A 25,402-nucleotide genomic window follows, 5' to 3' on the forward strand; every position below is an offset into this window, starting at 1 on the left:
AGAGTCACTGAGTGCCATGCCAGTCATGAAAACTTTGCTTTGGCTGAGGTCACACTAACAGAAGGGATGTTGTGGGTGGATCATACTTTGTGGAAGGATTTCCTCTTGGATATGGGAAAGAGTGCCAGCAACTGCTTTTGATCTCTCCAAACATACCAGGATACTGCATGGCTGCTCCTACCTCACGTGTTCATGCCAAACTGGACTCTTCTGGCTCATTGGTCATGCCTCATCTCAAGGGCACATGGAGAAAGGCCAGAGATTTTCTCAGTGCTCTGCCTACCTCACTCTGTGGGTGAAACTGGTAAAGCATAAACTGCCCCAGAATTTTATACTTTAATAGGAGGTAGAATAAGCTGGAAAGGACAGCATTTAGAAAGTATGGGTTCAATAACAACCTTCACTCAGTACTCACACTCACACTCATTTGTGATGTGGAATGAAAATAAGCTGAGACAAGAAAACTCCCACCAAGCTGAGTGGTGACATCACAGTATTTGAACTTGTATCCTGCCCCCAGAAGAGATACCACAATATTTTTACAATTCTGTGAAATGAACCCTGTGAACTACAAAATTTAATGCAAAACATTTCAACTGGCTGTGCTTCTGAGGTGCATTTTTAGTGAGGAGCAATTTGGAATGTCAGTTTGTGCTAATAAGAGGAATTTAGTTAAATTTGCCTGAATTTGAAATTAAAGATTGCTTACTTGCATTGTGACATGTCAAAGTTAGGGTTTTACATTTCCTGGAAAGAAAGTATTTTTTATAGATTTTTTTTTAAATTTGAATACTCAATGCATAGCTTAGTTAGGCTAACCTTTTTAGGGTGTCTCTCTTGTCCCAGTAGCAAGTTAAAAAATAATTGGTGAGAACATTTTTTTCACAGACTACATGGTGATTAGATTAAAATAGGAAATTGATGCACCCTCTTTATGCAGGCATAAATAAAGATTTTTTCACAAATATCGATGTTAATTTTTATGATTATTGAAAGTGTCTCAACAGTCAGGTTAGAAGCAATTTCAAGTCATAGTTCAGTAAGGTATTGTAGGATATTTATATATTATGATTTGATAGTTAATTTTCTAAATGAAAAAGCATAATATAGTGATAAATATATTTTTTTCTGAAAACTAGACCATGAATATGTCTTTTAAATTAAAAAATGACGGTGGTTAGTAACCAGAAAACATCATAGCTTACCTATTTGTAAGATGGCAACAGGGTTGCACTGTCTCCTTTGCCTTTGCTTGTCTTACCAAGAGAATTAAATTCAAGCTTTGCCTCATAATTTCAACTCAGACCTCCCCTCTAGGCATCAATCCCTGGTCAGCTTTATCAACAATATCAAAACTCTGACAGTTTGAAGCTTGCATCGAAAAAACACACAGCAAGCGGAGCTTTTTAAACCATTGACTTTCAAAACAGCTCTGTCTCTTGCATACAATCTTGATAAAGGAACTTTCCAATGAGGAATTTGCTAGCTGGATGTTTGATAGCAAGGTTGTCTTTTCAAGGGAAAATTATGGTCGTCTTCAGTTTGTATCAGAATGCTATCATCTGAAACAAAATACGTAAGTGAATACTGGAAGTTTATTCTTTAAGAATAGTGCAGTGCTCATGAAGATCTCTGATGTGCTCCAAATATGTCATTCAAGACTGAGTTCACTAGTGGGCTCAAAAAGTAAACATAGTTGTCTGTGGAAATTAAAAGCTGCCACTGGCTGATTCAGTCTGCTGATGTAATTGCTTTTCAGCATCCTGCTAAACCACCTACATCCTGCTAAACATCCTCCAATATTATCTCTAGTGGACTGAATTTATTTAGCAGTTAGTAGGCAAAATGAAAGACACAACCTACTGCCATGAAATGAGTATTTATAGTGATTGAAACTGATCTGGAGTTTGTTAGACCCATGGTAAAGCCATGGTAGTGTTCTTGAACTGACAGTTTCCCCCAACATTAGAAAGGAATTTGTACGTGTATCAGTGTTGGCTTCCTGAAAATCTCTGACTGCCAGAGAACTGATTCAAACAATGAAAAGTCAAATCATCATGCCTTCTTTCAACCACTCATTGCTCTCTTACAGACCACAAGAAGACCAAAGCTGTCAAATGAGGAATATTTGCCTGGTGATTTACAACTTTACTGGATCCCTTTTTTCCTGTATGGAAATTTTCATAAGCGGTTTGGCAAACGCCTTTAAAATAACTGTGGTATTTGGCAGAAAAAAGGCTGCAGAACTTGGGCCTGCTGTTTCCATTTTAGTTCAACATTGAGACTCCTCTCAGTGATATGAACCAAGTACAGAATTCCTAGTCCAAAGACATAAGTTATTAGAAACAAGCTGAGTAAAAAGGAGACATGTGGCTCAAGCCACAGAAATTCATTAGACAATGGTTTTCAAATGCCTGTTCCAAACAATTTGTCAAATCAACTGTTCGTTATAGCACAGCCTTATACTGACTGCATACGTATATAAATTTACACATCAGTAGCTATAAAAGTGTTTCTATTTATCACACAATACTGCTCATTTGAGATAGTGGAGCATGTGAACACACATGTTAGTAATTTATACCCACAGAAATCATTCAGTTGTTCACATTGCAGAGGTCTGTGTATTATTAGGATGAATCCAAATATACACACTTACTTTATCACTTTTTGAAAGGGCAAACAAAGGTCATAAGTGACAACTTCCTTGGTTTTATTTTCTTTTAATTTCAATATGCCACCAGAAAACGTACTGAAACTTAAAACCTTCAAATGAAAGGCTACTTTCACTAGTATTTCTGACTGGTTAATATTTAAAATTGCCTATAAGAGGTGAAGTGACAATTTTTCATAGAGATGCCCCTATAGGATTGACTTCTGAAACACACATGTTGAACTCCAGTGAGAATATTTATGGACCAGTGTCTCCCAAACTAGACAGCGGTGGCAACATGATCTGTTGGCCCCAGAGAATTCTCCAGGAACTAACACAGTGTTTCAGAAGGTGTATAGGTGTGTACCATGAATAAGAAATGAGTCAGGGGAAGCACTGGACCTAGAAAGAGCATGAATGGACTCATAATTGATGGGGATCTCTGAAAATAACCACCAGCTTCCAGGATCCTTGGGGGATTTCTCTGAGACACAGGGCCACTTCAGGCTGTGTGTTTCATTCACAAGAGCTAGTTCCATGACTAGAAGTATGGACTCATGCTAGCAAATACATTGAACAGCAAAAAAGTTCATCTTCAGAAGTAATTCATTGCACGTGCCTACATCAGGTCCACTGAAAATAGCAAGTGCTTCCTGCACTCGGATGCATGAAAATACCTCTGTTATAGGTATTATAAAGAATACATGGAAAGCCTGTTGACTTCAGAATAGTAATTTCTAATGTTTGGTAGGTAGCGATCTTAGCTATACTTTTTGGTTTTGCATGGTTAATATCTTGATGTGAAAGCCATCTCTTGACATATCCTATGGAGACAGTTTGAGAGCAAAATGAGCTGAGAGACAAATGGACATTTTTTTAAGGAGGGAAATAATGCAAAAACAATTTAAACTTGGAGTTCAGCATTGCAAAATGGCAAAAAGCAAAGCTCTTTATCCAAGGAAACAAACAAAAAAATCTTACAGCTTGTCCCTGACAGAAGGCGACAGAGGCACCATGGTATGAATCATCAGGGCATCATATTCAGGCAAACTGTCAGCAATGGTAGAGGTCCTACAACCTTTCTTAGTGAGAGGTTGAAGAAAAGAATTTTGTACCATTTCCCATTGTGCTGAACAAGAATTTGCCTGGAAGCCTTGCTTGACAGATTGGCCCTTATTCCCACTATGATTTGTGCTACTGTGAAACAAGAGTGTCTAATGCATGGGCTGTAATGTAGTGACAGGCTAGCTTCAGTTCTTCTGAAAAATGATACAGAGATGAAAGGACAGGCTCTGCTCCACCTTTCATGCTTTTCATATTTGCATTTGGAGTGTACACAGGCGGGACCCCAGACAGAACTGACAGACAATTAAAAGGCCACTCAATACTAGCAAGTATATCTGTGTGACACATGACCTCTGCGAGCACACGATATCATAGGGCATAAAACAACGTCTTGCTATCAACCTCAAGTCAAAGGAGAATTATATTAAGCCCTGCCAAGAGGTTAACTCCTCTGCAGCAGAAGCTTTGTTCTGACTGTGTCTTTCTTATCAAAACCTTGGGATTCCTTTTTCCTGAGGGAACTTAATCTTTCAGATTTGGGTCAGGAGGTATAATAAGTAATGAAAAGAAGTAAACACCATGAAATTCAAAGGGGCAAGTAGGACATATTTTTTAGAATTTTGTTAAAGGAAGTACTGTCTTATGTGAACTCTAAGAATGCAAGCATGGTGTATGCAATTCGTCCTTTGAAAAATCTGCTTAGAAAAGTAGTAAAACAAATGATCCTTGTAGATTTGTACTAGTAACTGGAAAAAAAAAGAATAAGCAACAATATGTGTGTTTCAAGTATGCCATGTTCTGTAGGGGTTGGATGTAGAGAAACTGATTCTAGAAATGTTCTCATTTTCACCTGCTCATCTTGCCTTGTGCATTCTAGTGGAAACCCTACAGTATGCATTTTTATTGTTGCATGTGAAAAATTTGAGATTTTAAAAGTTATTGTTACATAAAAAGGATGTTTCTTTAGGCAAAATGAGAGTTTTTGAAACAGTGAAATTATACAGTTCATTTCTCCCCGATGTTGAATATCCTATATTTTCCTTTTTTCTTTTTTCCCCCCCTTTTTGAGAATTGGGCTACATAATGTTCAGGAATATCCACAAATGCTGTGTGGCACTTTATTGTTGACTTGCTAGCACATTTGTGTTACATAACGGGTGTTGCAGAATAATGTTTGCAGTGTTCTATGCCAAATGCATTCTGAAATATTTGCAGCATCATAGAACAGATGGAAATTAAAGTAATGTTTAAGCTCATGTCTGTTCTCTTTGATCGTCTGTTGCAAGGATGTTTTTAAGCAAACTTCCAAAACAAACTTTCTAGGTACTTAAAATGTGTAAATATGAATATAGAAAATGTAGTGGAGAGTGATTAAACACATGGTAAACATTCTGCTTTTGATTTGACTTGAACTGAACTAGGAGATTAAATGCTTGAAATGTTGTCAATATTTTTGTGTTAAAGAGAAAAAAACATCTTGTGTATCTGTGTCCACTGGATTTAATTTGACTGAGTTTTTTTCTTCTTGAACATGTAATCCAAGCAGAAAACAGGATGCTTGAATAATTGGCCTGTTTGATGGCTTCCATAATTCTCAATTTGGATGCTGCAAGACTACATTCAATTTATATGAGGATGCATTGTTACAAAACTGTGAAGGGAAAATTTTCCAGAGTTTCAGTTTATTTTTGTTTAATTTTTGTGGAATCTTTTGTTGTTCTTATTATTCATTCATTTTATGGTTTCATTTGAATCTATGGAAAGCTTTGTTAAAAAAACAAATAGGAAGGGGAAAATCCCCAGAGAAATTGATTGGTATTTTAATATCTAAATATAAGAGTATAACAATGAGAAAAAAGTCTTGTTTTAAAAATGCAGCAGTTTTCAATTTTCAAAAGCAGTTAAATAAATTAATGCTGAATGAGAATTATTTCACACCTGTCAAAGATAATTTGCTACATTTGCCCTCTCATCCATTTCTGAGCATCTCCTATTTCCATACTTGGTGCAGGTGGACAATGTAAATTAAACTGGGAAAGAAGCTAAAGAGAGAAAAAATGCAATGGAATAAGGACTATGAAATGAGCAGCTGTTAGGGAAAAGTTGGACCTCCAAATATGACCTGAAGACAGGCTTGAATCTGCTAATTTGGGTATCACTGCCTTGGCAACTACAGGTTTGTCCCTTTCCTACTCCTGGGAATGAGCATGTCATCTTCTGTGTCTTTTCTGAATTGGTGCTTATGGGAATCTGCCTTTAAATTAGCTGGAGAGTATCTGTCTTCAATGCTAAAACTGAGTAGTGCTGTTTACAATTCCTGGTTATTGTTGACAGTTATGTTGTGTTAATCCTCATTCAGTAAAAATGTGACCTTTCCAGCACAAAATGGTGAGCCATGGGAAGCTGCATCCAGAGACTACCTTTAAAAGGAATGTTAACAAAGGAGCAGGCAGCACTTCAGAGCATTTCTGGCATTTTTCAAAAAGTGTTAGAGATTAGTCTTTAGAAATCAAATTTACTAATCTAATTGTGATAATTCATGTTTCATTCTGCATCTTCAATCTGCCTTAATTTCAGAAAATAATGGAAGTTAGGGTATTGTTTAGGACAAATGGTAGAAAAAGACAACTATTAATTCTATTTTAAGATTTGAAGGTTAGAAAGGGAAAGCAGGAACAAGCTTTAATATCCAAAAAATAACCTATTCTGAAACAAAGAGAAAACATAATGAGGAGGCCTATTGATTAGAAAAAGCAGGGAGTGCTTGTTCCAACAACCTTACCTCTGTGAATGTAGCCTTCATGAAACTTACCTCTACACTGGGATGAAATCATCACCTGGAAACTAGAAATGAATAGATATTATTTTTTCGTTTAACATTCATCTAATTACCATTTCACCATTTGTAGTGGTATGTCTTATGTTTGACCATGTAGACACTGTTTCCCTAATTTGCTCTGAATGCTTCATTGTGAATGACAGAGGTATGCTCATTACAGTGGTCGTAACTTAAGAGAGGAAACTCTGCAGCAAGGAGCCCTTTATGCAGAATTAATAAAGAAGATGACAAAAAAAAGAATTTGTAGTATTGCTATCTTCCTTGCTCTACTGAGGGATATAAGATGGTAGCTCAAAGTAGTGGCTCTTTCTTAGCTTAGAGTATTTCAAAATTTATCTGAGAGGAAATCTATGGGGGATATTTAGGAGAGGTGAGCAAAACTAGGAGAAACATTAAGGCACTTTAAAGCTTCTATGGGAATTTTTACTTGGTGAAATTACTTACATACATCTACTGGAAATTCCTTGGGGAATTTTATCAACTTTTTTCCTCTTTTTCCCTTCAACTGAAATCAAGATCAATTCACAAAGCCTTCTAGTACTTGACACAACAAACAAATGTGTTGACATGATTAGCGGTGTTTAGAACACTGGTTCTCAGAAGTAAGAGAGACTGCAGGCTGTAGCATTAGTCTGTCGAGCCATCAAGTCAGAGTCTTTTTCTTACCTTTCTGAGACAGAGAGACTCTTAAATTGAATAATTGTCATTTTCCAGCTTTCAGTGAGGCCAGAAATCACTAAAGATCTCATTTAAACTTTCTATTCTAGTTCTCAAGCAAATTTACGATAGAGGTCAGTCCTTTAGCAAGATTTCTTGAGGGAATTCTTCATCAAAACAGATGGGGTTTTTCCCCATTGTAGCTTAAGCTATCTTCCATCAATTTTTCTTCTCATTTCACTCATCTTATGATGACCTTCATAGGATAAAAGAACAGTACAACCATGTCTTTTCTCTGAGTATTGTGCTTCTCAGTGTATTATGTAGTTAATATTGATTATAAATCACAGTGAACTCAATGAATGCCTTCCTACTCCTGTAGCACTCCATGATGGGCAGTCTTGTGTTTTTTTCCATGCTTGGAAATACTGCTATTTTTATATTTCTTCTACAGAAAGACTGTAAGTTCATTGTATTTTTACATATAGAACAAACCCAGAAATAGCCTAGACAATCTATCAAAACACAAGATTATGAAAAGTTATTTTCTTCTAACTAAAATGAGATCGATAAATGCACATTAACCTAATTATCCTAACGATTGAGTTTAGCAAGTTAATAGGATCTGACATCTGTAATGAAAAACAGAGATAGTGATACATGAGGGAGAGTAAAAGAGTTTATTGGAAGAAGCTTATGTGTTTTAAATAACTTTCCTGTGTAAGTCTAGAGCTTATGGACCAAAACATCTGGGGGGTCTGGAGGCTGACAGTCAGTTTCAGAGAAGCATGGCTGTGGCAAAGGCAGGCATATTGTCAGCCCTCCTCTCTTGCTGAGAACTTGATAAAAAGCATCTCTCAGCATGAAAGAATGAAGAATATTTGACATATGTTAGTTGGGTTTTTTGAATGTTGTCAGAAACTACCAGATGAGGTGTGCAGTTCCACCCAGAACCAAACAGTGATTATAGAGCACTAACTAATACTTAAATGAAAATCTAAATTCTCCCTCATTTCTCAGCTGGGATGAGAAAAAGCTGAATCACGGCTTCTGAACACAAAGGTTTGATTTAACAAGGTCATTTTCTGGTGCTATACCTGTTCTACTTTTCCTTCATTTTCATCACTGAAATGAGATCCAGCTTCCTCCCCCACCATTATTTTGTCTTTTCTGTGAGTATGTGCAACACAAAGTTTTCCCATTCCCATTCCATATTTTAACTTAGAAAACCAACAGGTAGATACATATAAAGACAAAATTATAATATATGTGGCACAATCCCAGTAGTGTGTTGTCACTGATATGTTTTATGAAAAATCCTTTCCTTAGGATTTTTCTCCTCCTGAGAAGTTGAGAGGCCTCAGGAACAAACTAAACAATTCTTATCTGCTGCTGTGGAATGCAACAGGGGAATCTCTGATTGGCCTCATCTGGCTGTTTCCAATTAAGAGCCAATCACAGTTCACCTGTCTGGCCGGTCTCGGTCTGAGAGAAGCCTTTGTTATTCATTCCTTTTCTATTCTTAGCTTAGCCTTGTAGTGAAATCCTTTCCTCTATTCTTTTAGTATAGTTTTAATATATTATCTATCATATAATAATAAATCAAGCCTTCTGATACATGGAGTCAACTTTCGCGTCTCTTCCTTCATCCTGGGACCCTTGTGAAAAATACCACAGTGTGTTTTTGGTTTTTAAGGAAAAAAATTCCAAATGGCTTCTTGAGTGTCAACAATTGATATTTTCTTAAGAAAAAAAGAAAAAAGAAAGGTGTGAAAGTGGGTGAGCTCAGCTTCTGCAGTGCAATACTTGAATACCACTGTAAGCTGTTGAAACTTTCTCTCCATCACTTCTTCTGCCTGGTAGGAGGCAGTGTTTCTTCTAACAGCCCAAAAACTGTTTCCATCACCCTGGCCCAACTTCCCCTTCACTCAGATGTGGTGCTGGATGGAATAGGCACATGGGACTGATTTTTCAATATGGGACACAGAGAAAGCATGGGTAGGGGTAACACAAGGTGTGTGTGACAGCCAGAGAGGAACAGAGCTACAAAACAAGAATAATCAGCAGCAGCATTAGGAATGAACCTGCACATAGTTTTCATCTGAAGACCTCAAAAAGCTTTGCCAAGACTAAATAATGTAACAGCAGCCATGAGCATTTATAACATATCACAAATAAGTTTTACAGAGGAAGATCAGAGGTGTCTATTGGCGTTCAGGCACCTCAGGCCCTAAGAACGCCAATAGACATCAGGAACAAGTTTACCCCAGCTCAGAACTGAAAGACTCCATCCAACAAGAATTTGCACTGACGCTGTTAGGCACAGGAAAGATCCAGCGAAACCACAGGGAAGAGTGATGCAGTGGGTTGGGGCTGGGTGGGAAGATACTGTTAGAGAGGACTGTAAGGCTATATACCTTGCACAGCTGAAAAAAGGATGAGAAGGCTTTTTGCAGGGTAATGTGGCTTTGTTGTCAACAACTGTGTTGAGAAAAGAGAGAGAGAAGAGCAAGGGGCCCAGGCTGACTGTCAGAAAAAGGAGAAAAGAGATTCTTGGAGAGTTTCTTCTCTTTGGATTCTACATTACACAGCACTATTTTTTACCATTTAAAGAAACATTTCTTTCTTTTTGGGCTTTCCCTTAACTTGTATCATTGTATCAGCATGTCCAGAATACCCTAACAGGATATACCTTTTTTTTGTTTTTCTCTAAAAGTTCATTAAATCACAAGTTAGAGTTATCAATCAAAAATATCAATTAAAGGCAAAAGAGTGGCACACTTCCCCAAGGTGAGCCTACTTCTTCTCTATTTGCCTTATTTGTGTAATGGAAACATGATAATGAAAATGAATGTACTGTCTTTGCTTGCATCTCATGTGAGCCACACAAGCACAGTAAATGCAACAGTATAAGGAAACTGAGTAATCCACTTCAATGGGAGCAGTGTAGTGTTTTTAGTGTCATTTGGATTTTATTATCTTTTTATTTACTATGCATGTGTAGATGATCTGAAAATTATCACTCCACTGATTTTCAAAGAATTAAATACTACCTAAAAGAAAACATTTTAACTCTTATAATAATAAAGATATTTTCCTTTCTTTATTCTTATTAGAATAAATTACATTCTTTAATTCTATTGTATTCCAAGCCCTTCATGTAATGTATTACTTTCTGCCTCATTGAAAAATATGTTATTGTAAAGAATACTTTGTGAAATTATTAGGTTTCAATCTTAAATTAATATGAGAAAAAAATTCTTTAAGAACAATTTATCAGAACTTACTAACTTAGACATTTCACATTAGTGCACATTGCATGGCAATAAAGTGGAACTGAATGTTATATACATATCAGCCTATGGTTTTTCTAATGACTACTACTGTGTAATCAACTTTATATAAAGCATTTTAGATAAAGTAACAGACACAGTAAATGAAAAAATATGGACTGAGTTTATATTTTTTCTCCCTTTCATTATCATTTATCAATAATTTAGGATATAGGGAAGAATTGCATGTCAGTTTTGTTTGCAATACATGTAATTTGTCATGAAAATATCTATATTGTTTATAGTATATTGTCTTAATATTGCATATACACATTTAACATTCAGCAATTATTCTGGAAGTTTGATAAAGTATGTACTCATTGACTTGACCAAAACTGACTTTATTCATTTTTCAGTCTTGGTAGATGAAACAATATTTACTTTCTTTACAAGGAACAAGGAGAATTTTTCCTTTAGTAACAAGCAGGAGGTAAAGACATAGTTCATATTATTTGTCTTTGTTCAGCAATTGTTGCATTTTTCAAATTAATTTGTATGTAGTGCCACAGAATGTGTTGTTCTTTTTTTCCTAATTAAAACACAGCAAGTTAGGACTATGTCTACCAAATTTAGATGTTGACAATGTGTCAGTTTGTAAATAAACATTCTCAGGAGCAAGGGAGGTGAAACATTCAATTAGTGGACTGGCTCTTCAGCTGTTACAAGGAAGAATACATTTTTATTACTTCATATTCTCTCAAAGTCTGGCGCAGTCATCTGAGTAGAAAAGGAGGAATACTTAAAATTCATTTTGGTATTCATGATAAATTGAATTTTGAAAGGTCAGACCTTCATCATTTATGATGGTTCAGTGAGTCAGCAATATTTTGCGCTAAGAATGGTTTGGCAGGACTGATGGTATCAGAGTGGAGCCAGAAGTGGAGAATTGCCTCCTGACAAATTCACCGGTGAAACACCGGACTCAGACATCCTGGTGAGTGAAAAGCAGATCCCTGCATCGGGCATGACTGGCAAGGTCTGGGCAGGTAGCAGGGGGGGTTTTGGTGCCAGTCGCCGATGGCACCTGGGGGCTCAGCGGTGGATGGAAGCACCCTGTCAGATGCCAAAACTTTAACCTGTGAGAGGATCATGAGACACCTCTGCTTAGACATATCTGGGAAAAAGTAGTGGCTGGTGCACACAGGAGGCCCAGAAGAGATGTATGAGGAAACACAAAAGTTAAAATGAGAGGAGACAGGAGAGACTGCATGTGAGGACACAGAAAAGGAGGTGGAAACGGCAGGACACACAACAAGGACTGGTTGAAGGGAAATTTGAAGAGATGCATTTAGAGAAACAAAGCAGAAGAGTCATTGTGGGGAACAATCCTGGAGATGCACTCTTAGGACGCACTCTTAGGAGCTCTGTGACAGAGCAGGGCCCTCTAAGGGGATATGGAGGACCCATGCTGGATCAGGGACATCCCTGAGGGGACAGCAGCCTATGGAGGAGAGCCCAAGATGAGACTTCCTTCCCTGCAGTAATCTCCAGGCAGATGAAGGACTGTAAGGGAAATATGAACATTTTCTCCCCATAGTAAAATATGAACTGAACTAATTTATTCATAACTATAATGATTTGGGAATATATTAAATAGTCTTTAAATATCTGCTTTTGTGAAGGATGAGCTTAAAGTGTGTTGTGTGATATGTTCCAGTCTTTCAAGATTAGAAATATGCAATAATAAGAAGATTAGAAATAAGCAGCCTTCATTGTAGCAACATAAAACATCTCTTTTCCTTCTCTGTGGAAATGCCTAATTGTGACAGTAAATATTACCTGTTCTGTGGAAAAGTACATTCTCTGAGTGGAAAACTCATGTGTTTGGGTTTTTTAAAGAAAAAAGCCATCATTTGGCTAATGGATTGTTTTTAGAATATTGAGTGGTTGACACCATTGAAAGAAATCCCTTGGAGTTTATTTCAGATAAAGACTTTGGTTTTGATGAAGTTTTTGCTGATTGGTCAAATTTGTTTTTCCTTTGGTTTGAATTGGTGAATACTTCCTTGCTCTTCAGCATGCCAGAATATTATTGTGCCAATAATAAAAAAGTGAGTCTTTTGGGATTGGAAATATTTCAAATATACAATAACATTTCTGTGTTTTTCTAAATGGAAGGAGTTGAAACAAAAAGAAAAAAAAAAGTTGAAAATTGTTAAAGAAGTGGAAGAACTTATGGATTTGTTTGACAAATCAAATTTTTAGTTTACAAATATGCTTTCTCATGGTATTAGTTTGGTAATTTTTTTCTAGCTTGAGCAAACCGAGAAAAAATTCTCAGTTTTTTTTTGTAATGAACAGATTTTTACAGCTGAATCAGGATGTAGAATTGCATTTACTAGAGACACTGTTGTTTTTTCTTTCTTAAGAAACTAGATTATCTAGTGTTCCTATCTCAAAATTAAACCAAAGGGAAATGACAGTTATGGAACAGTTGTACTGCTATTATATAGATGCTATGATTAAGAATAATTTCTAGGTGCTCATTTTCTGAGGGGCTACAGTGCTTTTTTAGCATTATAGAGATCTAATCTCAGCCTCTGTCAACGTTCACATCCTAGGAACCAATCCTTTGAATGAAATTTATGTTGAACATCTTTCCCAGGCAGATACTGGTAGGTTCTCTTAACAGCTTTTTGTCAATGTTATGTGTGTAGAACTGATTTGAAATTTATAAATTAAGGATTACCATATCTAAAAATGCACATAGATTTATATATATGAGAGATGCATATATATATATATGTTATATATATGAGAAATATATATAGCTGAATAGAGTTGACTGTAAGTTTTGTATGATGTAAAGAAGGGTACAGAACATCTGTCCCTTATGAAGTAGTGTCCAGTTTTGGACCCTTCACTACAGGAAGGACATTGAGGTGCTGGACTACATTCAAAGAAGGGCAAAGAAGCTGTTGTCTGGCTGAGCATTGTGTTAAGCCTGGAGTAAAGAAGGCTGAGAGAGACTTTATCTCTCTCTGCAGCTACCTGAAGGGAGACTCTAGTGAGGTGGGGATCAGTCTCTTATCCCAAGTAACAAGCATTAGGGCAAGGGAGAATGGTCTCGCTTTGCCTCAGAAAGGTTCAGAATTGCTAATAGGAAAGACTTCTTCATCAAAAAAATGTCAACCACTGAGAGAGGCTGCCCAGGGAAGTGGCTGAGTCACCATCCCTGGAGGCATTCGGAAGGTGTGTGGGTAGGGCAGCAAGGGACAGGAGCTGGTCTTGAGCTTGGCATTGCTGGGTTAATGGCTGGACTCAAAGATCTTAATGGTCATCAGCTTATGTGATTCTATGTATGACTGTAAATCTATTTGTGTGTTGTAAAACACAAAAAATAGAAACAATAAATTAGAATGAAGCATATATTTTTCTTAAAATTTCTTATGGTTGATATCAAAGAAAAAATACAGTAAAATAAAGATTTAAGTAATGATTTTTTTCTGAAGAGACAAAGATACTTATTAATCTATCAATTCCATCAGTAACTATTAAATCTTCAGGGGTTTTTAATGCTCTAAGTTTCTATTGTTGTCTGACTTGCTTTTCTTTGATTTGTTTTCCTCCCTATTATGTGACAGATTTGTGACATCAAACACAAGGCACCTTTAACACTACAATACATAGTTTTCTATGTTTGCTGGAGAGTTAGTGCTGGACAGAACACAGATTTTATTCCTATGGTTGGTGAGAGAACCTGAGAAAATGAGAGTTTTACAGTAAAATTTCATAGGAACATATTGATGACAATCTTACCTCCTTTAACTTCTCTCATGACTAATTAAAAACTGCTAGGATTCAATCTTCAGAAGTGCCAAATATGTGCAGCTTCATTAGTCTTTCAGTAATAAGGAAATATTGTGCAAACAGGTTTAAAAATAAATAGATCTGATGCATGTTTGAGCTTTCCTTAGGAAACTGCTGATTAATTATGATACAGATTGTTTATTAATTTTGCTTCTCTAGATGAGTCAGATTTTAGGAAATGTAATTGTGGTGCACAGAACACATGAAATTTTTAATCTTTCTCTCACAGAGTTCCTCAGACAAAATGGTTCCTATTTGCAGCTGCCATTTATACCCAGGATTTGCAAACAAAGCCAAAACAAAGCACTACATGGTTTCAAACTACTATAGTACAAGTCTGGCAGCAACCACATACATAGTAAAGCTCTTCAGAATACCTATTAAGTTTTTCTGAAAATATTATTAGAGGGATTTGGTACTAAAAGTTGTCTGTAGACCTCCTTGAGGTATGTAGTTTACAAGGGCAATGGAATTCTGACCATAATCTGTGGGCTGTAGACAGTGGCATTAAAACATTGCTTACTTCTCTCAAAGGGAGAGTGTGAAAGTAGAATCACTGTGTAATATTTTCAAAACACTTGGAGCAACTCACATAAAAAAGAACATAGCTGTTCAAAGTGTTCTTTTTTTTCCAGAAGGGAATGTTTGTGATTTTGGCTTTAGTGTCCACATCTATTACGAACTTGTATGTTTCTAGAACTCAATTAGATTCCAGAATGTATTTCCTGAGAAAATCTTTTAAATTAGTAAGAAAAATAAAATAAACTTGGTTACCTATATATAAAACAGGCCTTTCTCTCCTTGGTGATGATCTTGTACAGTAGCTGTAGTGTCATCAGCATAAATGAAGAAAAAAGCCTGGAGTACAGGTTGTCAAGAAATCTTTAGAAACCAATTAAGTGAAGTTTGTCAAACTAAAGAGACCCTAACCTACAGGGAGAGCTAATAGCTTTATTTCAAAGACAAAGTTACAGCTCACTGTAGGGCCTCTGCAGGCCATCTAGCTCTTGTTGAAATAACCTACTTATAAATCGCCAAGATTTGTTTTGTTTCTCTTTTTAGTTTTGTTTCACTAATATTTTATTTTAGTTAAAATTTTGCTTGGCTACCATGACAATGTGCATGTGTATGTGTGTGTTTAATTTCTCCAGCGCTGTAGATATAAACTTTCTCCTAGCTAATATCACAAAATGTAACAAGGAGTTAAGTTGGAGTCGCAAAGTCTGCAGTTCATAACTTGACATCCTGTCTTTGCAGAGTCCACTCTGCAGCTGACACAAAGCTCTATTTAATGTGCTGCCAATCACTTCTAGTCGAGTACAGTACCGTAAATCCTCGAGTACTCTTTCAAAATGATTTTGTTTATATCTTTTTCCATTTAATCTGTTTTTCTCTCGCCTTACAGTGACGTGTAAATCCAAGCAGAATTGCGAGTATTGGCTCCAGGAAGAAAAGTTATCCTTTAAATTGCTTTCATGTTCTCTGGGATACTTCTAGGAAGCAACCAGCTTGCTAAGGTATGAGAGAGAGGCTATGAAGTCTCTATGTAAGCTTCAGATAATCAGAGATGTACTGTTAAATATATATTACTAGTGCAGATTTGAAGGACAGAAGTTCACAGATAGTTATAGAAGAGTTTAGCTATGGCTAATAGCATCAGTAATTCAACTGTACTTGATTACTCATCTGACACCTTGGGTGAAGGTTTTCTTAGGCCTCCTCAATTGTTCTAACTTGGTCAGCCTTGCACCCTCATGGGCTGCTTACTTGATTCAGTCTTGATCCACATCAGCTTTCCTGGTTTTTCTTCTACCGTTTTGTGACCCACTCATGCCATCTTTGATATTATCCTTTTCTCAACCTCTCCTGTTTAATTCTTGTGGGCCTTCTTACAATCTCTCAGATTCCTTCCCTCTGCTTTCTCTTCCTCTTTTTTTTGCTTTTTTTTTCTAGTGATATCAAGAAGACTTTTCTGCACTTCACGCTTCTTCTGCTTTCTGCAGGTCTGTCCCAGCATCACCAGCTGCAGTGGCTACATGTGAGGCTCCTGCTCTCAGCAAGAAGCAAGTGTCTGCACTTATCACAATTATGCTGAATTTCTCCACTTTGTAATTGACCTCCTGCTCCTCAGATCTGTATTCATCCTGGCTGAACAAATCTTATCCAGGTTAACACAGACAAACTGAGCTGCCATGATGCTATTCTTCAAACCCTTTTTTATTCTTTCTGCTTCTCTTTTTTCTCACACTATCTTGTCTTATCTGCTTTCTCTCTCCCACTGGTTCCAATACATCCACTCTAATCTCCTCCCTCTTTCCTGATGGCCTTTTACAGTACAGAACCAAACAGAGAATTACTGTTCAGCAAAACCGGTACTATTCAACAAAATGGTTCAGTTTTTCCTGTCATAGGAAAAAGTCTGCTTGACTTTGCTTTATTCTACAAAATGTATCCTTATTTTTATCAGTGTGGTCACTGAGATTAATGTTTTTAAATGTTGTTCAGAACTAATTTCTAATCATATTTTATGCTTTTTGAAACCTACTCGGTATGTTCAATGCATATGAAATTACTGTCATCTAATTCCCTAAATACCTTCTGAACCCAAAATTCTGCTAAGTATATGTGATTTATTGTCTTACTTTGACAAAGCTAGGTATTTTCTTCTTCTTGCAAGCAGGAATTCCCTTGATTTTGTGCTTATTTTGGTTTTCATATTTTCTTTTTTGACTGGTCTTCCACTCTTTGAATAGTCTCTACCACCCGCTACAGATTTCTGAGGGTGCTACAAAAGCCACTTTCTGTTTCCTTTTTCTATAGTAATTTCTATAATGGTAAATAAAAATAAAAAAATTTCTATAATGGTAGCTGAGACAAGGACTGTGAGACATCATCTCTGTGATAAGGATGCACTTAGTGTCTCTTCAACCCAGAAGTCTGACTTTCTGTGGTTTGCAGTCCAGTGAGGAAGGGGAATGATGGAGAAGCATCAAACGTGGAAAACAATCTGAATGCCAGCCTGAATTCCTATACCACTGTTTTTACTTGCAGACTCTTAATCAAGAGCAACCATGCAACATTTTGGAAAGCAAAACATGACTTTTTTCCTTTTGACCAAAGAAAATACTGGGCTTCCTGTCAGGAATCCTCATCTATTACTACCTGCCAGCTCTAGGTAAACCTTCTTGGGGATATAATTGTAAAATTTTGCTCCCTTCTCCAATTATCCTCAAACTTTTTCACCAAACTTTTTTTTCTTCTTCTGCAGTGGGATAGAGCTGCACCTACACTAGGCACTTATGTCATCTGAGATGCATGCTGTCCAGTCGCTGCTGGATTGCACAGGGACAAAATCCTGAGAAGACTTCTGGTAATCCTACAAACACTGAGACCTGTTCCCAACATATGTTCCCTCTCCACGTATACATACAAGAATTCTCAAAAATATTTTAGTCACAAGTTGTGGAATAAAAAAATCAAGACACACAAAGGTCCATGTGTAGGACCAGGAGTATGGAGCTCACAGTGGAGCTTCTCCATCTTTTTAATGGGCACAGGCAATGTCACCACTACAGCCACCATTTCCATCTCCTGTATTATCTTCAATTTGATCAGGTCTCTAGACATTCAATTTGATCATATATCCTCTAGATGGATATTGTGAAAAATATATCTATTTTGGCTGACTCTCTGTGATATGCTTTTTCCTGAACATTCATAGTTCTCCAGTCCTTTCTGTAGGCTGAATATTGCACACATCCACTGCTGCAATAGCTTTTTTTATGGTTCTCAGAAATGTCATCATCTGGCCTCCATCCAGACAGCCCCTGTGAAAATTTCTACTACTTCTATCACACAACAAATGTTAATTTGGTAAATATGTTCAACATTGGAAGATTGTTTTCATTTTCAAACTATGGACTATCACTATTGCTTCTATAATTTCCTGTGAATTTACAGACATTTAACAATTGTCTTCAACTGGAAAAGTCTTCACCAGACACTTTTAAAATTTAAAAATAGTAATGTTCATGCTCTTTACTACACTAGTCTTCATAAAACTTTTCAAGCAATTCAATATTCCTATGGTCTCAACGGAAATCAGAATATTTAGATCTCTCATAAAAATGTATTTAACACAATGCCTATGGAGGACTTAGAAATATTGTCTCATTATTTTCTTATGAAATGCCATCTGTATGTTTCTACACATTCTCTGATACTGTAGTGGGTCCATAAATTCCCTGGGACATGACCTGTCTTCTTGGTTTGTTTTTAAAATGTCTTACAATAGGAATGCAGGCAAAGGATAGCACACAGATATAGTAATGATGATGCCAACAGCAAAAGAACTATTGAAGTCACCTCTGGCCTGGTGGTTTTGGAATTGCTTTTAGATTGTGCTGCTAATTGTGCTGCTGAAACATAAGAATTGAGCAAATGCTGCTGAAGACACACCTAAACAAAAATAGCATTTTTGCTGCTCAAATCTGTACCTTGGGTGTTTCTGTAGTAAGTCAGAATCTGATGTGTGTATTTTTGTCCATGAGACAAAGAGCAATGAGATTCCTCAGCAAGTGCTAGCATTGGTGCTGAAGTGATAGACTCTTGATTGGCAGTGAAAATGTCAGCAAATCTTCCATTTCCAGGTGGTTTCATGACATACAGCTAAATTAAGCTTATCTATCAGCATTAGTCAAATATAGAAAAATAACAGCAAGAAAATGAATGATTCATTGGATTTGATTAGTATAAAACTTGCTTAGGGATCAACATGCTATGCAGCATGTCTTGAGTGACATGATTGTACCTTACTGTGCTACTTCTGATGGTTTGGAGGGGGGTGCTTAGAGGAGTGGAGGAATAATATTTTCTTTTTGGATCAGATGAATAGAGATGATTTAATATTTAAATTACCAAAAAATTCATTCATAATTTAGTTGAAGACATTACTCTTAAAATATTGCCAATTTCAGAGGGAAATCTATTTATTTAGACCAACCATTGACATGCAAATAATATAATAACAAAAATACCTAGATTTTCCACAGCTATTATTAAAATGCTTTAAATTAACTCAATCAAAATAAGTAGATAAATAAATAAATACATAATGGAAAATTATCTTGTTTTGTATCAAACAAAAGTTAGTGTATTATGTAAAATTTTTATAATGAAGTATTATACAAATATTTATAATGAAGTATTTATGCAATATTTATAATGAAGTATTGTTACACAGCTTAGTGAAGTAGATTCTCCAGTATGATGTCTATAAACAATAGACATATAAATGTCAGCATATAAATATCAGATAACATATTGGCAATAGCTGATATTTGGTGCTGCACTACTTTTTAACATTTAAAATCAGAGTACTAGAGGATTACTGGTCATAAGGCCATGACACGTGGGTGTTCTAGACTGGCACACTGACAGCTCTGTTCTAAGTCAGCTATGTCTGCCTTAATTACAAGCCATCAACCCAAATATGATAGCCAGAGAGATTCAGATTTTTCTTGATGTATCTCCCTATATATAGATATAGACTTAGATATATACATATGTGGGAAATAGCAAAGGTAATGGTAAAGGTATGTCTATTTACTGTTCATTTCTTCTTTAGAGAGACACAGAGAGGAGGATGTCTCAGATAAGATACAATTGATTAATTTCACTCCTTTTAGTTCAATGGTAGGATACATTCAAGATACTTTTGAAGTGAAGTGATCTGCTTTTCTTGTGTTTTACCCACAGTTTGGCTCACAATCTTTCATGAGGTGCTGGAAAGAACAAAAGCCTTTGCTCAAAACCTTTGTAGGGAAGAGTTTTCTGTTGGATTCTTTCCATTACATCAACATTACCCTTGTGTTTCTATGCCTGTTGTCAAATTTGAATGATCACTTTTCCGTTCTTCACTATACCAGTTCTAAGGATGGACAAAATGATTGACCACCATTGTTAGGGTTTCATAGCTTATACAGAGTGGTAAACAAGATAGTAAAAAAGCTTTTCGTTTGTAATGAAAGGCCCTATAGTGTTTGAATCTTTAAGTTTTGGTTGAAATTTTTCCATTAATTTCAAAATTTGTAGCCAGTATACTGAGTTTTTTGGTTTTGATACTGATTCTACCTATGTTTTACCACTGCTTTTATGAGTATGTCATCAGATCATCTTTACTGAGAAATAGCAGTTCCAGAATGTTATATTCCTATTAATCCATTTTCCAGAAAAGATAAAAAATCAAAATACTTCAAGAACGCTAAATTTCATAAACTGTGAGAAAATTAATTCTGGAAGGACAAGGATCCAACTGTCACCTTCTTTTCAGTTCCGTTGAACTGGATTTTTAATCATCCATCAATTCACATCTACAGGTCAGAGTTACAATATGTTTCTGCTGGCAAATAATTTTGGTTATGCCAACGACAACAATTCTGGACAGCCAGAGCAATTGCATTTGTAATGAAGGGATGTGCTAGTGATCACTTCACAACTGAAATAGATGGTTTCAGAAGTAGACTGATCTCACCAGATTTAGAGGTCAGCAATCTAAAGGGTTGAGGTAACTGTTTTCCAGATGACAGAGAAATATCAGCCATTCTCTAGTCAGATATGGTATCTGGCAGTAGTATTAATTCTATTAGCTCTTCCTTCCCTCTTCCTTTTTTTCCCCCCCAAATGTGATTATAATTGTTCAATGAAAATAATTAATAAGGCTCATTAATGAGTCAGCAGCAAGGTAATTTTTTGTGCCCTAGTGCTTTTGAACCATTACATTCTTTAAAAGGGACAGAATCATAGAAAGTTATGACCTTTTCCTACATATAGAGATTTTCTGGACACTCTTTTGGACTGAGAGAGGGAGGGAGAGAGAGGGATACGTCACCCTACAAACTCATCACATTTTATTTCCCATGTTAGCGTCTTGTTTTATACATTTTATAAATAATTTTGGAGCCTCTTGTAAATTCCATAATAAGTTGCTTAGAAAATTACTATTTCAGAAAATGCCTCTTTTGTTCTCTTCATCGGTGCTGTGCACAATAACTCTTTCCAAGATAATGCATTATGGGGAAGTGTCCTGTTTTGATGAGCCTTGTTGTATTTAGATTTAAAGACTTCTATATTTTTCAGTATACATTGTTGTCTATAAAATAATTTTCATTTTACACAGTATAATTTCAATATGATTAAGAAGAGTATAGAATATATTAAAAAAATGTACCTTTTGGATTAGGTAACATTTAAAGCTTTTTTCAAATAATGGGAAGCATATTAGTATCAATTATTCATTTTCATAAAATTTATTTACTCTTTCATAAGGGTTAGTGAATCAGTTTTATGTACTTCAGAAATATATGGTAGGAAAAGGACCTCAAAAAGAGCTCTTTTTAAACAGTTTAAAATAAAAGACTTTGCTTGTCCAGCTCTTCATGTGAACCTAAATTAGCATTCTGTGTTCATCTTGAGCTTGGATAGATTTGAAGCCTTTCATGTCTAAAACCGCATGATCAAGGGCGAAATCTTTTGCTAGCACTGGAATCTGAAGGGGGAAACAAAACATGCACACATGGCTTTATCACTGTGTGTTTTACTGCAGAGACCATGAAAAAAAATCTCCATTGTGTTTTATTTAATTAAAGCACACTGCCCCCTTTTGAATTTCTTTTTGAGAAAAAATAAATCCTTGCTCATTAGAGATGTAGAGACCTACGATATATGGTCTCTTGCCACAATGCTAGCTTTAACTGTACTTTAAACAGCTTACAAATGACAGATCCTGTATAAAATAATTTGATAGTCCCATAATTAATTCAATTGCAGGAATCTTGTCTGGGTAAGAATCATGTCTGAATATTGTCCCTCATGAAATATTATCTTCTGATTATCTTGGATTTTCACTAGCAGGCAATGTGTATGAGAATTACAGGGCAACACAAGTGCATAATTCTTTTCGTTTCATCTATGGTTTCACATTTTTGAAATTATTTACAGAAATTTGAGGAAGAATCCACTGTGTGTATTAAATACATCCATCCAAATTGACTATCAAAAATTGCAAATAGATTTAGCCTGATGTTGAACACATTTGACCATGAATAACTTTGAAGTGAAATTTGAACTTGTAAATCAGTGTCCCTGTTCAATTCAAGTGGAATAAGAGTGGCAAAATTTAAAAAGCTAATAGCATGAAAAGCAAATGTAGTGGAGAAGTGGAGAGAGGGAGACAAACATGGAGAGAACAAAGATTAAAATGAAGGAAAAGACTACAAATTTACTATTTATATTATATTTATAATATAATATTAATAATATATATTTATAATATAATGTATTCATTTATATATGATATATTATATTTGCTATTAGTATTATATTATTATATAACTTTCTATTTATATTATAGTGTGGAAAATACCATCTAAAGTCTATATGTGAGTAGTTTTGTACACATGCCCATCTGAAGAAAATCAGGTCATCTATCTTAATATGTACCTGTACATGAATTATCTTTATGTAAAAACAAAACTAACAAAACTAACAAAAAACATTGATAAAAGCCAATCTGGAATATTTCTATGTGAAGAATAAAAGTCCACAGCAAACTCACCAGAGCTACATCCAAAGGAAAAGCAGTAACTTACCATATTTCTGAGAACACAAAATTTTTTAGCATATAAACCTTTGTTAACACTTTATTGCAGAGAAGTTATTTTAAGCAATTGTACAAAAATTTTTAAAGTCTTAATAATTTCCTAGTTTTCTGCTACCATGTCAAGTTTTTAATAAAATATATGTCAAAATCTCAAGGAGTTTTTGAGCAAATATTGAAAATAATCTCTGATTCGAAAGAAGTTACTCGGAACTTAATATTTCTCATTATTTTCTCATACTATTTGTCAAGTGACCACAGTGGAGTTAAGCAGCTATGTCTGCAAATAACTAATTTATTGTGACTGACAGAAGTGTTAACACACATTTTATTGCTTTCTGCAGTAAATAAAACAGAAACTGATCATTGTCCAATTCGGAAACAAATTTCTATCTTCAATAAGATTAATTCTGAATATGTATTATAACTGATTTAATAAGATTAATAATTTCAAAAGGCTATGAATTTTAAATAATAAACATATACTAAAGTATATAGAATTTAGAAAAATCTAAAAATTTTTTTCATACTAATTATTATCTAAGAATAGGTCCCACAAAGTCACTGAGAAACTTTGCAAGGATGTAAATGTTTTAGGACAAAACAAAAGAGCCCACCCAACACTCCATTAGTGTCGGCACCCACAGTCACCATGACTTTTCCTTTACCACACCCTTCAGCTGTAGAAGTGCCTCCTTAAGCCATGCTTTAAATAAACCACAGGAATTTTTTACAGTGTGCTTCATTAATCTGCTGAACTTCACAACACCTATGAACTTCACATGGGCAATTATTAATGATAGCTATTTCATAGTGCTCATCTGGGCGCTTTTCCTTCTGACGTCCATATTTCAGGAAGATCTGTGGAGAGAGAATCTATGTTCCTGTGTGGTTTTCCAATGACTTCAGTGAAGATTGAAACAAGATGAATGTCACCGTGGGTCTGGTACAGGTGCATTGTAAAAAGGAACTAATACTAAACTAAAATTATTGGTAGACTTTGTGGTCTAGAACATGCTGATAGAGAAATTTCCTGCCTTACTTCAGGCATCTGAGATGTACAACTATCTCATATTTTTTGAAGGAAAATACTTTAAAAATCAAACTAAGCTGAATTGGATAGTCTGACTGTTTTTATGAGAGATTATGGTATTGAGTGACTTTAACAGCATACACAACATTAATGGTAAAGTGATTTTTGTGGGCATGTCTAAGTGAAGACAAATAAAGGGGGAAAGAATGGCTGAGCATTGGTCATTCTTTAGCTTTGAGTGGCAATAAAACTTGAAATGTTTGCAATGTTTAATTGTGTAAAGCACTGGCTAGAAAAAAGTTCACAGAGACTGAAAATAGAAATACTTGAGAAGCTCTGAGATTAGATGCAAACTTCATCACAAGTCTAATATCCTTCACAAATGTCCCTCCCCCTAACAGAAAAAAATAAATGGCAGATATTCAGGAGTGCTCTAATCCAGGATGGGATTCACCCTCACTTCTCTGTTCATCACTTTCTATTCCACTCTTAGGTCTGTGTGGCTCCACATGTATCATTGTAAAAGTGAAATACAGAGGGGCATAACAGAATTGAGGTCTGTCAATTTATTATGCTTGTTTCAGTGCACTCCTTAGTAGCTACCCTAAGAATAAGAGAGTGGGTAGGCTACTTTGCTGATTACTGCTATGCCTCTACCTGGTTAAACAGGCCACATTCCTTACTGCACAGTTTGAACAGCTTTCCTTTTAGTTTATCTGCCAAGATGCTTGTGGTAAACCCTCTTTGAATGAAAGCTGTATTAGATCAAGACTGACAAGTCTATATTTTTGTCTTTGGAGTCTTGCCCTCATTTCTCACATTTGATACATATACACGATTTTTTTGTCTCACAGCCCCCATGCCCATCTGTTGCAGTGGCATCATGCCCAGCATTCACAAGTTGGTCAGATTGCTCACTATGATATAGCTTGTGATAATTCTAGGGGAAGGATCAGTATTTCATGACTCATTACAACAGGTTGCACCCATCAGCTTTACTGTGCCATAGACCAGCTGAAGAGAGAAGAAAAGGAGATGCAGGCTTCTTGGGCACTGTGACAGTGAAGGGAAAATATCTTTCACTTGGAAAAGAGGTCCTGCAATCCACAAGAAGGCTTTATTTTTCTATAATAGGGGAAGAATTACTGCAGAGCTCATTTGTGTTCTGCATGCAAATGAATTGTGACTATCACTTACACCTCAGCATCACCCTTCACCATAAAGGTAACTTTCAGCACTAGGCCACTACTGGCTTTAGAGATTTTAGTACTTGGAGTTCCAATTTGTCCGCAACAGCAAACCATATTTGAGCAAGTAATGACTTTCTTGTGTGTTTGTGAAACTAGGGTGAGTCAAC

This window comes from Serinus canaria, chromosome 2, assembly GCF_022539315.1.
Source record: "Serinus canaria isolate serCan28SL12 chromosome 2, serCan2020, whole genome shotgun sequence".
NCBI classification, from domain to species: Eukaryota; Metazoa; Chordata; class Aves; order Passeriformes; family Fringillidae; genus Serinus; species Serinus canaria.